The 13,176-nt window shown below is 40.7% G+C and overlaps 1 protein-coding gene across 2 annotated transcripts in view; it reads right to left on the bottom strand.

Moving 5' to 3' along the window:
• The window catches only part of KCNIP4 (potassium voltage-gated channel interacting protein 4), a 1,166,197-nt gene that overhangs the window by 1,123,072 nt on the left and 29,949 nt on the right, over positions 1 to 13,176 (bottom strand). The window lies entirely within an intron of this gene.

The raw sequence follows: 13,176 nt of genomic DNA, 5'->3' as shown, positions 1-13,176 counted from the left end.
ACACACCCCTCACCTTTAGATATATTGGGTCTGGAAGTAAAATAATAAACAAGTAAAATAATAAACAACTGAGATTCAAGACCATCTCAAGCAAAAAGTAATATTACTAATCACATGCAAAAAAAACTGCTTTCATTGCTACATGAATTGTATTACCAATAAGATTAGTACAGAAAGGACTGAATGTTGCCACTTCAATATTAATTGGTCTTTCAAAGCTCAAACAGAAATGGGTATTTAGAATAAGTTTAGGAAGAATGCAGATACTTTTTAAAAATAGTGCCATTAAAGGGAAAAAAATAAGTGCTAAGAGGCTTGAGGACATTATTAAACTCGTTTATTATTCTTTTTTTTAATATACAGTAAATTACAGAAATGTTACCAAATCAACAGAGAGAAAGATAATAGGCTATAATGAAATATGCAATTTATTTTTTAAATGGGAGAAGAACTATTGAATCATAAATGGCAGACCCATTAGGAAGTTATGTAAACGCTTCCCTTTCAAGTAATATGAATTCCATATCACCCTAATGCCTATGCCCCAATAGTTTTACTCATTATCATAAATTTCAGAAGTCTCATTCTTTCACAATATATTTCAAACAAAGACATTTTATTTCATTTTAACAATTAAACAATTTTATTGTCTCCTATCTTCAAAATACATTCTGCAGTTTGTTCAAATAAATGTGACTTGCTTAAAGTCACTCGCTTAAAACAGAGAATGAGTTTTCTCCAAACCTTGCTTTGCTGTCATTGCTATCTTGTACCTTAAGGAATTACAACGGGTGGGGCTGGAAACAGAGAAGTCCAAGAATGGTCCACAATTTCAGACATCTTGTATACTGCTTAAAACAATCCTGTCATAAGGACTCCGCACTAAGAATGAAGAGGAATAAAAAATTACTCAATTCCCTCTCTAGCCTCAGCTCTCAATAAGAGAACAGATTTGTGCCAAACAAGCGACTAGGTTCTAAAATCAGACATATCTAGATTCAAATTCTTGCTCCACTTACAACAATGCACTTGAATAAGTAAACCGTCTCTGGACCTCGGCTTTCTATTCTGGAAAATGGACACAGTGATACTGCAAAGGAACCACTCACGATGTATATAGCAGGATCCAGTATCATGCTTAACATAAATTAGATGCTCCATTAATATTTATTTTGCTTTCCTTAGAAGTCAGTTGGCATACATTTTCAAAAACTGGCTCACTGAACCTATGTCTCAGCAAATATCTTTTAGGTTGAGCAATGTCTTGGTCTGTTCAGGAAGCTATAATAAAATACCACAGACAGGGTGGCTTATAAACAGAAATTCACACTTCTGAAGGCTGAAAGTCCAAGATCAGGGCGTCAGTATGATCAGGTGATGGCCCTCTTCCTGGTTCCTAGAAAGAGCCTTCTCACTGTGTCCTCTTGTGGTGGGAGGGAGCACTCATCCCGTTCATGAGGCTCCCTTCTCATGAGCTGATCACTTCCCAAAGGCCCTTCCTTCTAGCACCATCATGTTGGGGATCAGGATTTCAACATGTGAATTTTGCGGGGGACACAAATATCCAGACCTAGACAAGCAATGCACTATAAAAACTAAGAGTCAAAATAGTAATCAGACTGAATTTTCTTGAACATAAACTTTTTAAGCCTGTGCCCTCATCAATTATACAGGGACACAGTGTATTTCACTGGGTGACAGTAAAGACGCTCAGTCTTAGCACGATACACATTTGGTTCAGATCAGTGTTTGCTGTAGGGGGCTGTCCTGTGTGTTCTAGGTGTTTTAGTACCATGATTGTCCTCTACCCAGCAGATGCCATGAGTAGCCCCGCAGCCCCCAACCCCCAAGCTAGAGCAACCACAAAATGTCTCCAGATATTGCCAAATGTCCTTTGGGGAATAAATATGCACCGTCCCTCCCACTGAAAACCATTAAAGTATGCACAAGTAAGTAACTTGCAAGTTATTTAACATGGTATGTGGGGCACAGTTATGCTCAGTAAATGTTAGCTATTAATTTTTACCTAGAAATGCTATTTAGGACTGCATTTCTGATCACTATTTTACATCTCCAATGTTATGCATAAGCATTGGTCACAATGAAGAAACCAAAGCTACGTATGTCCACAGTGGCCCCAAAGCTGCCAGGAATGAAAGGATTCGACAGGTTTCCTTTCATGCCAATATTCACTGGGACCTTGCATTTAGAACAATGCTGGCATCCCACTTTGCCTGAACTCTCTCTAGGGGGTCATCCTGTCTCCCCCGGTTGGTGCCCTGACATGCTACCCAGGAAGCAGAAGCCCAGAAACAGGGATAACTCTCAACTGTGCGTTGAGATGATATCAGTCTCTGGCTCCATGTGTGTCAGATGAAGGCTTATACCTGATTGCAGTTTCCTTTAGGTTCTTTCAAAAAGTCTTCTGCCAAACTTATTGTATCACCACAGTCTTGCACATCTTCCATATGTGCTTCAAAGGTGCAACTGTCACAGAGTAATGATTTCAACATTTGGGACGGTGTTGGTAGATTCTTGAAAGACCTTCCCAGAAAACTTGAAATGTATTATGACATATTTATGTGTGTATGTGGTTTCATCAGTCCCCTCCCATTGGCGTTAGAGAATAGGTTTGATAATGAACCACCAATCCTATCCCAGTAGGTGCCACACACCCACCATATACGGTACTCATTTGCACAGATCACCAGGCTTACAAACTTCAGTACCACACACAGTCAAATGCAATCCCTCACCTCTTTTGTAAATAAAGTTTTATTGCAACATAGCCAGCTCATTCATTTTTTTAAAAAATCACTTACAGCTTTCAGGCTACAACAGCAGCATTGAGTAGTTGTGACAGATGCCATCTAGGCCACAAATCCTAAAATATCTGCTCTCTGACTGTAGCAGTCTGCTAATGACTCCCAGAGACAGAGCCATGTCCTGATCTGTGAATATGACCTTATTGGGAAAAAAAAGTCTTTGCATATGTCATTAAGAATCTTAAAATGAGGACATTGTCCTGGCTTTTCTGAGTGGGGCATAGAGGATATCCTGAGTGTCCTCATGTGAGGGAGGCAGAGGGCGGTTACACACCTACAGAGGAGGAGAAGGTGGTATGGAGACAGAGGCAGAGACTGGAATCATGCAACCACAAACCAAGGGATGCCAAAGAATGATGGCAGGCATCAGGAGCTGGAAGAGGCAATGAAACATCCTCCCCTAGAACCTCTGGAGGGAGCATTACCCGGTCGATACCTTGATTTTGGACTTCTGGCCCCAAGACCTATGAGAGAATACGGTTTTGTTTTTTTAAAGCCACCAGCTTTGTGATAATTTATTACAGTGATTCCAGAAAACTAATCCACTTGGCCTTATACAGAAAAAAATCCTTTGACTCCTTGCAACCTTGATGTACTAGCGCCCCCTAGAACTGTGCAGCACAGCGGAGCTACAGCTCTAAGCTAAAGGCGTAAAGGTCAGGGTGGATGCCTCCCAGCTGAAACCTGCATCAATGTTCCCAGATATTTGTGTGTCCCCAAAATGTGTATGTTGAAATCCGAACTCCTAATTGTGACAATATTGAGACGGGGCCTTTAGGTGGTGATCAGGTCAGGAGGGTGAGAGGACTACTGTCTATGAATCTGTACGTGGGCTCTCACCAGACCCCAAGTCCACCAACCACTTGATCTAAGACTTAGAGCCTCCAGAACTGTGAGAAGTAAGTGTCTGTTGTGTAAATCACCTGGTCTATGGTATTTTTGTTATAGCAGCCCGAGCGGCCTAGGCAGGATTGTTCTATTACTTTTGAAAAGTTTAGAAAAACACTGTATATAGATTGTGACAATGATTTTATCTATTTTTTATTTTATGTATGTAAAACTGCATACATGTGTACATACACATGCACACCCAAATAAGAATATATTTGTATCTACCTCCCAACTTAAGAAAAATAAAAAAAATAGTATACATATTATAAAAGCCATACCCATACTTTTCCCTGAGAGTGACTAAATGTGACATATACCAAACCCATGCACCTCTTTTCACATTTATCAGTAATGCAATTATCCCAAAATAATAACATGGTCTTATTTACAAAACAATTTTACATGCTACATAAAAGGTATGCTTTTCCATGCCCTGAAACTTGCTTTTTGTAGCTCAATCAACATAGTATTTTTAAGGTTTACCCACTTTGCCACAGGAAGCTCTAGTTCCTTCCGGTGTTTTCATGTACCACTGCGCCTGCATCCACTCCCCTGATGGTGGGACACAGAAGCCGTTTGTCAGTTTCCATCATGACAAACAGCACCGCCATGAGTGGCTTAGACACGTCTCTTGCACACAATCGCAAGAGCAGCTCCAGGGTTGTTACTCAAGAATGGACCTTCTTGGACTCAGAACCCGGGAGTCTTCAGCTGCATCCTCTGGAGTCAAATCGCTCTCGAAAGGGATATAATAGCTTACGCTGCAAACGGTAGCATGTAAGTGTTCCTATTTCACCAATCCTCACCAAAACCTGACAGAAACAGGCTTTTAATAGTTGCTGAATTCATGTGGATGAAGTGAACATTTTCTCTTTACTGTAAAGCCCTCCTCAGACAAGAGCAGTATTTTTCCATGTAACTCCCCAACCTCAGACTCAAAATAGAAGTAACGGAGGGAGTCTGCCATGACAGAAACAATGAAATGGAAAATGATGAAAAAGAAAAGAAACTTTCTAAAATATAAACGTGTTTTAAATTGTCTCCAGTGTATGTTTGGAGAACTGGGAAAACACTGGGTTAACTGAGTGTGACGTTAGGTATCATTTCAACTCTAGTGAAAAAGTTTTCTTGCCCATTAAACAGGCAGCTAAATTACACTCTCTGTGGCTCTTCCTTGCTCCAAAAGTCTCTCCTCATATTAAGAAACAGAAAGAAACCCAGGCAAGGTTGACAATTCTATTACTTTAATGTCTCTTTTCTTCAGAACATGTGAAAGCCTGCACAAAACAGTCATGTGTCCCTGGGGTGACTTTCTACTGCATCTGTCTATAGCAGCTCTATAAAACTGGCTCTAGTCCAGCCTTCTCACCTTCCCTCCAAGTCCCAGCTGCCCTATTTCAGCCCCTCTTGACACAGGGCTCCCCACATACTGATCCCCATGCCTGGAACACTCTTCCCTCCTGTCTGGGCCTAGCTAATGCTGACCCTCCCTTCCGGTCTCAGTTCAGGTGTCACCTCATTTAAGGAGTTGTGCCCTGAACTCCCCAACAAGATCATGGCTTCCTGGTCAACATGTCTATCCTTTCAGTGGTCAAGTCTCCATCATTATGTAATAAATGAGGTTCAACACTCAATCCTATAAAATGTGGGGTCATGTTCATATGAAGTCGGTCAAAAAAAATAATCCTTTTCAGTTTCTGTCTGCAGTCACAGAATGCAAAAACTAAACAGTGAAAGGTGCACAGTATCCAATGGACTGAACTGAGGGTCCCCAACAGTCATAAGGTGGTCGCATCCTAATGAGGTTCCCTCTAAGAAAGGAACACGGAAGCTGAGCAAAGACGTGTAGTCAGCTGTGCTACACCAGAGTCTGAGGTGCTGTCTTATTTGTTTACTGTGAGATGGGTTTTCTTGGGTTTTAGTCCGGATAAACTTGAATTTATGTGCTATTAGACTGCTGTCCATCTCCCATCTGGAGGGTAAACCGCATGAGGGAAGAATTCTATGTAATACAGGGTAAATGCTCAGTAGTTGTTTGTTGAAAGGAAATGAAAAAAAGTACCACTAAAGTGCTTTATGAGAGACTATAGACATGGTTTCTCACTAAATTTAGAATAAGGTCCAAAGTCCTTGCTAAGCCTTCTAAGGCACTGATGATACTTAACCCTCTTGAACCTTGCATTACCCCACCCCTCACTCACCTTCCTCCAGATAAATTTCTCTGAGTTCCTAAGCCACACCAAACTTCTCCTTTCACCTATAATTTTCTTCCCCAGGTCTTTACTTGAATGGCTCCCTCCCATCTTTCTGGCCTTGGATGCACATCATGTCCTGAGAGAAATGCCACCTGAAAACCCATTAGAAGTCAATCCCATCCCCCTCCAATCCATCTACTTTCTGTCCAGTCCTCATCCCAGGCTGAAAATGTGTGGTTTATTAATTTACTTTGTATTTACTCTTGTCCTGACCTTTTTTCTCTGTAATAGCTGCATGCAGGGTTAACCTATTTGTATCCCCAACCCCTGTGACCATGTCTGGCCCAGAGCACATACTCATTTGGGAAATAAGGAAATGAAGATTACTCTGAAGGCATAGGGCTGGGGGCAAGCGGAAGGCACAAAGCCTAGAGGAGAACTCAGAGGAAGCACAATGATCCCCTCTAGTACAGCACTCAATGACCCACCCTCCCCAGGAGGAGGAGACGAAGGTGAGATAAGGGTCCTATCTTCCCTTCTGACCCTCAGAGCAGACAGTTCTGGTCCTCCACATCCATCCAGATACACTGCCTGTAGGTCTAAATGACATCAGCTTATTATCAAACTAAAACTCAAAAAATAACCTTTAAAGAAAAAAAACACACACAAGCAACATCCATGAGAGTGTTTTTATTTCAAGCGGCTTCAATGATTTCTCGTGAAAATCTGGATCTCTTTAAGATACTCCAAAAATAAAGCGCAGGCAGACTAGATGCTTCTACAAATCAAGTCTCCTGGTTTCATCATAGAATTAAATGTGTCTTATTTAGGAGCAGTTTGTGAAGCCCCAGAGATTCCCCAAAATTCATTCTGAAATTACAGATTTTATTTCCAAAAACAACCATGATTAAGCATGACATTTACAGATGCCTGCTCTTCAGTAAAGCTGCAATTTGGGAAAAATCAAAGCCATAAGGAACTAAATTACATAAGGGAGGCTTTTCATTACTCTCAATCTAGCTCACTCTGGGTTAAAAGCAAATGGAACTTGATTATTCGGCCAGTTACTTTACAGCTCCTGTGTTTAATTTGCTTTTCCTCGGATTAAGAAAGTCATATGAACTATTATTACATGTAGGTTTGAACTTTTTCTAAAGCTCATTTCGTGATTAGTATCTTTGACGAGCAAAAGCCCTTCATTTGCTATGATTTACCCTAGCTCAACCAATAAAATGCCTTAATTAAAACCTAGCTGAAATCGGCTATCCATTTTATTAAAAAGCGATTCAAAATAAAAATGAAAAGAAACCTTATTATGTATTGACAATTTAAAGTTTTCTTAGTGCATTCAATGAACTGACAGTCTGAACAAAGAACTGATATATTTTTAAGTCAATTTTGGGAACTTCATATTGAAAAGGCTTCTTTTAAAAAGTATCTCAAAATACAGTCTCTGCTAAGATGTTGTTGCCTTTTAAATTAAGATTTAAAATAAGGCAGGCTTATAAAAAGACAGCCAACCCCTAACATCTTCTGCAAATGCTCATGCACTTGTCAATTAGACGAGATGCTAGTTTTCTGTACATAGGGTGGCATCTATTTATACAATCTGCAAAAAGTTTCAGTGGCTTAAAGGAGAACCAGAAAGGTGGTTATTATATTCCCTCACTTTAACTGACCAGTACCTTCCAACATTTCTACACATCCAATGAAACCACCTGACCTCTCATATGTGCATCTTGAGAAACTTAACAGAAGACCATGGGCGAATGGAAGGCAGGTGGGGGGACGATAGTTACAAACAGAGAGGGAGGGAGGCAAACTATAAGAGACTCTTAAATAGAGAACAAACAGGGTTGTTGGGGGGGGGGGGGGAATGGGTGATGGGCACTTGTTGGGATGAGCACTGGGTGTTGAGCATAAGTATCCTAAAACCAAGAGCACGCTTTACACACCGTACGTTAGCCAATTTGACAATAAATCATTTTAAAAAATAAAATAAATAAAATAAAATAAAACAAAATAATAAAGTGAGTAGTATAATCTAAAATAATAATAATATTAAAAAAAAAAAAAAACACCTGAGCCTTAATGTAAAAAGAGAATGGATATTTTTTATACCTTCAGTCCTGAGATGCACCTAGTTGACTTTTTGTGATGGACTTTCTAAAAGTCTTCCTAAGTTCTGAAAGCCACTAGAAGTGTGTCTGCAAACACACATACCTACCCAGACACACATGTTGAGTCTGGGATTTGTAGCACATCTCTACCTTCCAGAACCCTCATACCATAAGCAACCCTGGGGTCCCTTAGAACGAGGTGCCGGGTTCCATCTTTTAATTCAACTGTTATTAGCATTTTCATGGTTCCCAATTCAGTCACAGCCTGCCAGTCTCCTTCAGAACAGACCGGGACTTTTCACTGTCATCGCTCATTTGATGCAAATGCCCTCTTTTTAATTCTTGCTCTTCTACAGAAAGACACTCTTTCCATCTGCAGGTGCATGCTTTCCTCTCAAAACTCCACATCCTCTGCAAAGCACCAATTCACCCACAAAGATCTCCTTACTGTATAAAAACAGCGTGGTGACATTTCTTTATCACTTCTCCATCTAGCCACCAATCTGTGCTGTTAAGTACAATTGCAGTCTTTTCTTATTGCTCATCACACACATGGCTGGTTTTTCAACATGGTCATGTTTTTATGATCATACTGAATATTTATCAAGTCCCTACTGTGCGCTAAATATTGTTATGGGCACAGGGGACAAGAAATGACTATGTTATTGTCCCTACAGTCCTCATGTTTACTATGTCATTGGGGTAATGGAGAATCCCATTGTTGTTTGCAGTAGTGTGTGAGCAATTCCATTCATTCATTCATTCAACAAACATTTGAGCACTTCCTCTGCATCAGTCACTGTGCCAAGTATTGGCTATGCAATAGTGAAGAAATCAGTTCTGGTTTTTGTCCACATGCTCCTGGAGTTTATAATCTGGTAGTAGGAAACAGACAATAAGCATGCAAGTAAACACAGTTTTTAAAGTCAAACAGGAGAGCTTTGAATGAAATAAAGAAAATGAAGGACTAGAATGTACGGGGAGGAACAGGGCTCCACAGAAAGGGGGATCTAAGAAAGTGGCATTAAAGTGGACATTGAAGCACAGAAGGAGTCGGCCCTGGCAAGACCAGCGATGCACAGGCCAAAGGAGCTACGTGTGCAAAGATCCTGAGGCCGAAAGGAGCCAGGCACAGCCAAGTCACACGGGCTATGTGACTAGAGCTTAGCAGAGAAAGCAGAGAATGGAAGACGATGAAGTGGAGACGTATTCAGACAGACCATCACAAAGATGATTTTAGAAAAAAATGTGTACATGATACCATGTTGTATGTATTGTATATTATTACATTATGACATAACATATATACCCTCCATTCCCATAAGAAACACTGACTTCTTTCAGGCTGTGGATAATCTCACATATCTTCTATGTATATTTTTAATTCTTCTGAATATCACATAGGAAGTAGACTGGAGAAGACAGAGTGGGGGGTATGCAGTAGTCCAGGAAGATGATGGTGGCTTAGACTATTCACTCATTTAGCAAAAAAAAACTACGGAGGTATATATTCCACAAAGTACTGTGCCAGAGATGCAGCAGTAAAGGAAGCAAAGGCCTTGCTATCAGAGAGTCCTCATTCTAGGAAGAGAAATGAAAGATAACAAAAGTTATCAGAGAAACATAATAGGTCATGTGGCCATAAGGACTACAAAGAAAATCAAGGCAGGTGAGGGATCAGAATGGTCAGCAATGTGGATGGGAGGCTTCTCAGAAGAGAAAACACTTGAGCAAAAACTGAAATGTGAGTAGGAATTGGACAAATATTAAGAGAGGGAGAAAGATGGGTGGGGGGATGGAGGTAAGCAGATGGAGGGAAAGGTTGATGGAACTAGAACCTGAGAGCTTCAGAGAAGGAAGACAAGACCAGAGACGGCAGAGGTCAGAGAGTGAAGCAAAGGCCTATGCAAAGCTAACCATCTGGGACGAATCCAAAAGTCATGGGAAGGGTTTTAAGCAGGGGAATGAATTATAACTATCACGCACTCAGCACTGCAGAGGCTGGTTGGGAGAGAGGCCAGCCAGTGAGACGGTGATGGCTGTGAAGATGGTTGGTAAAAAAGCGTGGACCTGGCAGGTATCAGGGACATAGAATGGACAGAACTTGATCACTGCCTAGATGTGTGCACAGGGATGGGGGGAGAACAGTTCAGTAGGCTCCATCATGATATGCAAAATTCTTTGAAACACGCCCCTTTTATACCCTCTGACCTCAACTTTATGAGCACCCACATACTGTGGCACTGCTGGCTTTCTTTAAGCCTTTGAACATGCCAAGCTCCTTCTCAGGGCCAGGTCTCTGCCCCCCACTGCTCCCTGTGCCAGGAATGCTCCCTTGCTCTTAACTGGGCTGTCCCTTCATTTATTCATTCAGTCTGTTCACAGGTCATCGAAGGAGGGCTCCCCTGACCTTCCCCCAGCCCATCTTGATTCCATGTATTCATCACACCCTTGTCTTTAAAACCACATACTTTTCAATATTCATGTGTTAATTTTCTCAGAGGTTGTTTATCCACACTTCTGTTGACGTGTTATTTATATATATGGGCAGGGTCCCTGCTGAACTCCAGGACAGCAGTGGCTTTACTTTCTTTCTTCAGCAATTTGTCCCCAGCCCTTTGAGAGCACTCAATACCTATTCTCTAGGAAAGAAGGACTGGAGGGATGAAAGGAGGGAGGAAAGGAGGGAGGGAGGAGGGAAGGAAGGACGAAGCGATAACAAACTGTACAGAGCTTAAAGCTGTACAGAGTAAAGTTGCCAAAAATAAAAGGTTCTTTCTTTGGGAGACAAAATACACATTTAAAAACTATACACAGAAGAAAAGGAAGAAAATAAGCCCAGTTTAATCTTGATACCTATTAAAACGTTGGCTTTAAACTAGGGATCAGCAAAATTATCCTGTTAAGGACCAGAGAGTAAATATTTTAGGTTTGGCAGGTTGTAAGGACACTGTTACAACTGCTCACCTCTGTCCTTGTCATGTAAAAACAGTATTTCCATAGGCAATACATAAACACACACTTATGTATTATGTAAATACATAACATAAAATTTTATTTAGAAAAGCAGACCGAAATTGGCCAGAGAGGTTGCTGACTCCTACTTTAGACTAATTCAGTAAAGGTAATGACGGGACACACAACTGAAACATATAAGGAAGGAGAACTAACTTTTACTGAAAATCAGACTTTGCACAAGATACTTTGCATACATATTTCATCCAATCTTTTTAACAATTCTGGTAGGTACGCATTATTACACCTATTTGGCAATGCTTATCAATTCAAAGAGGAGATATTACCTGCTCAGATCATACAGTTAAGGAGCCGGAATTTAAATCCAGGAAGTCCTTCTGACTCTCAGCCTTCTTGTTGATCATTTACCCTTTTCATTGACTTTCCTCCTATAGCCACAAACCACCTTCCTACTCCAGTTTTGGAAAGAGGTACAAACATTTATGCACATAACATAAATACACTGATTTCAATTCCACACACATTTATCGAGTACATACTTTGTGCCAGGCATTGTGAAAGGGGCTGACGACTTAAAATTTACAGCCCATCTTTCTCTACAATTTGTCTAAATTGCAGCTTGTTAATATGGGATACTGAATTTCAAAGGCTACCATTTGGCACTCCTGCATTAAGTCCTTTATTTTCCTAAACTTGCTAATGGTGTTTTCCACCATATTAGTGACGTTTTTCCATGGTCCTGCCTGCCCTCTGTAAATAACCACAGGTGTGGATTTTGTTGTGCTGGTGTGCAAGGCCTGGTGCTGTCCCCTTGCAGAGAAGGTTCCCCATCAGACTGTGCCCCACAGCCCCAGCTGCTCTATACAGCCAATTCCCAGCTACACAGCTCCCCATTGCCAGTTGATTCAGTGTGATTCACTGTGTCTCTGCAACACTGATTCCATATGCTTGGGTAAAATACCCGCCCACCCTCATAGGGTCAACCTAATAACAAGGGTGCGATTTCTGTGTTTTTGGATGGATTTAAGAGTAAAAAGGTGAATAGCTATATACCACTACTGTCTAATTCGGAAAATATCTGCTTCCCCCAGCACTGTCCTGTGGGGCTTCAAGGTGAACCAATAAAAATCTCCTGTATCCCTTATCTAGTGATGAAAATTATATCTTAGAAAAAAATGTTACCGCCTAGTTTTTGTTTTTCCAATTACCTTCTATGTAATAGCATCAATATTGGAGAAAAATGTTTGAAGAAAAGGAAAAAAATCCCACTGTTTTAAGCAATCTCGGGCTGCATTTCCCTTGAACCGTTGGCTTTATTTACTTGGAAGACTGTACTTATTCAATTTAGGGTGCGGGTTCATTCAGCAGAGATTCTCCATGAGCACGTTTCCCTAAGCCATTACAGTTGTTGTGTTTTTTTTTAACAGAAACAATCAATATTTTACATTATCTGTGTACTGGCCATCAACACTCTATTCTACCTGTAAAAGGAAAAATTCATTTATGAAATATTTAGTCTGTTATTTTCAAAGAACTACCACCTTTAGTGGTAGTTAGCATTGATCACAGTGTTAGAAATCAAAGGAAATGCTATGCCAGGGAAAAGCTGGGCTTTGAGACTCCACAAATAACAACCCAAATGACCTACTTGTTACCCAGCTTGTCTTGGCCAGAGTTCTGTCTTGAGCAGAATTGGGACCAATCAGGAATGAGGATTTTCTTTCTTGTTGTCAATATCAAAGCTTTTTCCTCCGTTTCATCTTCTGAGTCAAAACAGTCAACTGAATACTGTAGATTCTCTTCTCTGCAACCTAAATTGTTCTTACGCCATCTCCTCTCCTTTCTGCTCTCGACCAGGTCTTTGATATTTCTCAACTACATGGAAGCAAGAGACACTTCATATGGCTTCTTTCCTTCAGGCTTGCTCCCCTTAGGCCCCTCGCCTACATGCAGGCTAGAGGGGTCTGGCCATTCATAATAGTAACAACTATGATTTATTGGTACTTTATGCATATTACTTATTTAGGTAAAACAGGCACAGACACACACACACAGGCCCCAAACCACTATCACTCCCATTTTCCACATGAGAAAATGAACCTTTAGTGAAGTTAAAAATTCAACCAACTCCATAGAGCTAGTAAGCTACAGAGCTAGGATTCAAATGTG

This window comes from Leopardus geoffroyi, chromosome B1, assembly GCF_018350155.1.
Source record: "Leopardus geoffroyi isolate Oge1 chromosome B1, O.geoffroyi_Oge1_pat1.0, whole genome shotgun sequence".
NCBI lineage: Eukaryota > Metazoa > Chordata > Mammalia > Carnivora > Felidae > Leopardus > Leopardus geoffroyi.
The sequence above is the reverse complement of the archived record's forward strand: the minus strand, read 5'-3'. Positions and strand labels throughout refer to the sequence as shown.